A 5185-nucleotide genomic window follows, 5' to 3' on the forward strand; every position below is an offset into this window, starting at 1 on the left:
CAGGGAGGCAGGCAGACACAGCAACGTTCAGCCGACACTGTACACTGTGGAGAGGGTAGGGGGAGGAGTAGGCGCGTGCTGAGGCAGGAGAAGCAGGAAGGGACCGGCATCAGCTGCGCGCCGGCTCACTGAGGGGTGCCCTTATCTGAGGAATGCAACTTTATTTGAGAGACCGCCGCTGCCCTGACACCGACTTAAGTTGTAAACCGTTTTACTTAAAGGGGTTGTCCCGCGGCAGCAAGTGGGGTTATACACTTCTGTATGGCCATATTAATGCACTTTGTAATGTACATTGTGCATTAATTATGAGCCATACAGAAGTTATAAAAAGTTTTATACTTACCTGCTCCGTTGCTGGCGTCCTCGTCTCCATGGTGCCGACTAATTTTCGCCCTCCGATGGCCAAATTAGCCGCGCTTGCGCAGTCCAGGTCTTCTCCTGTTCTCTATGGGGCTCCGTGTAGCTCCGCCCCGTCACGTGCCGATTCCAGCCAATCAGGAGGCTGGAATCGGCAATGGACCGCACAGAAGAGCTGCGGTCCACGGAGGCAGAGGATCCCGGCGGCCATCTTCACAGGTAAGTATAGAAGTCACCAGAGCGCGGGGATTAAGGTAAGCGCTCCGGTGAGCTTTTTGTACGTCCCTGCATCGGGATTGTCTCGCGCCGAACGGGGGGGGGGTTGAAAAAAAAAAACCTGTTTCGGCGCGGGTCAACCCCTTTAAGAGCAATGCTACTCAAAGGTTTACTGTATCGCTGGAGGTTATATCAGTACTGGAGGGCTATAAAAGGACCAGCTGATAGACGTCACATATATAACTGTCTCTGGATGTTCTATAACCATTATTAGCTGGCCCTCTTATAACGCCACAGTAGTGATATAACCTCCAGAGACATTTATATCATATCAGCCACTCCTCTTATAACGCTCCAGCACCATTATGCGCTTCTGCTCTGAACGTACGATTCTTCTGCGTACAATTTCTCGCCTCACTGCGGTTCTTTGCTGCCATATAGATTAGGATTGGAGCTCCTCCAGGCCGCTCGTAGCGTCTTTGTGCGTCATTTCATGTGTGAGCGAACATGACCTATAGCAGCCGGGAGAGCGACGTCAGCCGACAGCAGCCACACATCCGAACCCCAGCGATGTCTCTTCTCAACCGCTCTCAGTGTGCAGGAAAAATATCACATTGCGCTTCCAATAATCTGCCCGGAAAAATGGCGCCAATTTGGTCAGCGGTTGCATTAGATTCATAGTAACAGAGCATAGCAATAATCCAACATCCTCAGGAGCAACTGCCAAACAACTGGAAGGTCAAGGAACAGTAAGTTGTCCAATGTCCTACAGCCAACCTCTCCCAGCTGTCAGATGGCTGATAACAGTGAACAATAGATTGCATTGTACTTCACATGAATTAATATACATTCTGCAGATGACTAAAAGTCCCAATGCAGGCGTGACTAACCCCCCCCCCGACAACGCCTCATTCCATCCGGTGTGTGGGGTGCTACAGTCTTAACATCAGTATGATGACGGGTCCAGAGCGGCCGCCGCGCGTTATAATCCGTCTTCGGACAATTGCGCTCAGGCAGATGTGACAATAACGTGGAGGACCAAGACTTGGATATCAGGACACGGCGTCCTGCGCCGCCATCTGTCACCGTAAACCTGGCAGCCGCCGCGCAAAGCAATTCACCTGCACTAAGTGCTCCCCGGTGCCATCCTCGGCTCTGGCTGGCTGCTCTCCATCCGCGACTTATTTATGGCACTCCAGGGAGAGGCGCCACTCCTGGTACATGAGAACCCGGCGCCTGGACTGGCACTGATAAAGCTGGCATCACCTCAACCCAGGCAGAGCCCAGAACACGCAGTCATGAGCCAATGTATCTAAGCCCACTGTGATATGGGCTTCTGGGCCGCTGTATCTGATCCCATCACACATTTGCCTGCTGAGCAACTGTACATATGCCTGTTGTGTGTGATAAAGTCTGTTTAACTGTATCTAAACCCATCATGTGTGATACAGTCTGCTGAGCTGGGTATCTAATCCCATCATGTGTGATACAGTCTGCTGAGCTGGGTATCTAATCCCATCATGTGTGATACAGTCTGCTGAGCTGGGTATCTAATCCCATCATGTGTGATACAGTCCCCTGAGTTACTGTATGTAACCCTATCATGTGTGATACAGCCTGCTGAGCGGTGTATCTAATCCTATCATGCATAATACTGTCTGTTGAGCGGCATAACAAATGCTATTGTGTGCGACTGTTGGTTAAGCTGCTGTATCTAATCCTATTATGTGTGACACTGTCTATTGAGCCAATGTGTATCTAATCCTATCATGTGTATTAGTGTTGCTGAGCTGTGTATCTAATCCCATTATGCATGATTGTCTCCTGAGCTGCTGTATCTCATCCCATCCTCCTAGCTATATATCTAATCATAGCAGGTGTGATACTGCCTCCTGAACTGCTGTATCTAATCCCATCATGAGTGACACCATCTGCTGTATCTAAGCCCATAATGTGTGAAACTGGCTGCCATGCTGCCATATCTAAGCCTTGCTTTTGACACTGGCTTAGATACTTCTACCAACTCAGCGTTATGGACTGAGGAGCCAATGAGTACCAGTCACCATAGCTCACCATCCTCAGTGACTCTACAACGCCCTCTTACTGCCAGCCCCCATCAGTGCACCCATAAACATGCCCTCTATGGCAGTACCAGCTGTGGTGCCCCCATCATCAGCCAACTGCTAACCTGGTAACAGACCCCGAGAGGGCTTCACGATGCCTCCCCCATAACAGTGCCGTAACCCTGTCTGAGAGGCGCTGATCAGCGGTGTTCAAGCGAACTTAGAAAACCCTCACAGGTATCCAAAGCAGATGACAAGAAGGAGGGGGGGGGGGGGGGGTTACCCAACAATTCGTCCCCAACCCCCCACGAAGCAGTGATGTAAGACCCCTCAGCAGACACGACAGACACTTGGAAGAGATTTATTTACATCTCATTGCAGTACAAAAATTTGGTTATTAATCCAAAGGCACAAAATTGAAAAGGATTTCGTAGACAGTGGCTGATAACAGAGGAGAATAGCTCTCAATCAGTTATTGGACAGTACAGGGAGTTTACTAAACACTGTACTGGATTACTTTTAAAGGGCCACTCCAGTGATTTTATTAAATCATTCATTCTGCAGCTATCCCCAGTATATATGTGGGCTGGGGTTACTTTGGTTAGTAATTCCCGTCTGTCCGAAACCCCCATCGTCTTTCTCCTCAGATGGTCATGTGATCTCAGTCCTGACCAGCTACGATCTACTTGGGGTTATGTGTTCAGTTTCTAGTCAGATCCCCAGTGTGTGTGATGCTGCGACATGGACCACAGACACTCCTATTACAGTTATTGATGATGATCACACGGGTATAATAGAGGAGATCACAGCTCATCCTCCTGACTGTATACTTATGGTCTGTTGCTTATTTAGGTGAATATAGAAGGTAATGATAATTAACCCCCCCCCCCCTCCCCCAGCCGGCAGAAATGGTACAACCTCAGCTAATGCATTATGGGATGAACGTGAAAGTAAAAATCTCAGCATCAGGATGGTGTCTGATAAGTATCAGACATGGGGCTGCACTGCATGAAAGTGACTGGAATACACAAAGGAGAGCTCCAGAGTGTGATAGGCAATCAGGTTAGGGGGCAGGCATGACAAAATGTGTGGCCCTTTAAGTTTTTTAATTATATATGTATCTGTTCCCAGAAAAGATTGATGGCAGTCACTCATCTCTCCCGCAACCCTGAAAGTCTAGTTGTGCAGCACCGAGGGACTCGAGGAGATCTTTCACATAAAGATATATAAAAACGTCTTTAGTTTGTAAAAACTATAAATACGGGGGTCAAGGAGTCATCCTAAAAATGGCTGATAACAGAGAACACACCAACAAATTCACCTGTCAGATAAATATGATAAACTTTAGTGGGAGTGGCCAGGCAAACTAGCTCTTGTCTATGCATATGCTGAACAGTGCATGTTACGTTTCCATTATATGATCTTTCCAATCCCATATGGCTTATACTCTAGTCACAGCCAGAGCCGCATTCACAATTCAGCTAGTTGATGCTTTAAATCTATGAGCTCTATGCTGCCAGGCATAAGGACGAAATCCCATAAGGCAGTGTAAGAAGAGGCAAGCTGAATTGTGAGTGCAGCTCTGAATTTCACCGGACTAGAAAACATGGTGTTTGTAAGATAACTGCAACCTAAGAAAAAAAAGTGATTTGGAAAGTGCTCTCAGCTGTAACTAAATAACATATAAACACAGGAACCACCCTGTCAGCAGCTGACGGGCCTGCAGATGGCACCTTCCAGAAGTCATCTCAACCGCACAGAATGTACAACGTAAACAGGGAAAATTCTGGTCTTTTTTCTTTTGACGTTCCATAAGACGTTATAACATGTCCAGCTGGAGGGAAAAGGGAATAGGTTACAATAATCACAATTATACTCCAGAGCTGCACTCACTATTCTGCTGGGGTAGTCACGGTGTACATACATTACTTATCCTGTACTGATCCTAAGTTACATCCTGTATTATACTCCAGAGCTGTATTCACTATTCTGCTGGTAGAGTCACTGTATACATACATTACTTATCCTGTATTATACTCCAGAGCTGCACTCACTATTCTGCTGGTGGAGTCACTGTGTACATACATTACTTATCCAGTACTGATCCTGAGTTACATCCTGTATTATATCCCAGAGCTGCACTCACTATTCTGCTGGTGGAGTCACTGTGTACATACATTACTTATCCTGTACTGATCCTGAGTTACATCCTGTATTATACTCCAGAGCTGCACTCACTATTCTGCTGGTGGAGTCACTGTATACACACATTACTTATCCTGTACTGATCCTGAGTTCCATCCTGTATTATACTCCAGAGCTGCACTCGCTATTCAGCAGCTTCTGATCTAAAATCTCCCCCCCCCTTCCCTGCTGGTTCGGCGTCTGTCACCAGGAAGGTGACATCTTTACACCAGACACTGCACTGTTATTTGAAAAACGACATTCGTCCCCTCTATATTAGAGTAGCTCAGTTACGCTATTAGTGGGGTGTGTGTACGAGCTTGCTGACGGTTTCCTATACCAGCCAGCAGAACACTAACTGCTGC

Source organism: Eleutherodactylus coqui, chromosome 8 (assembly GCF_035609145.1).
Source record: "Eleutherodactylus coqui strain aEleCoq1 chromosome 8, aEleCoq1.hap1, whole genome shotgun sequence".
NCBI lineage: Eukaryota > Metazoa > Chordata > Amphibia > Anura > Eleutherodactylidae > Eleutherodactylus > Eleutherodactylus coqui.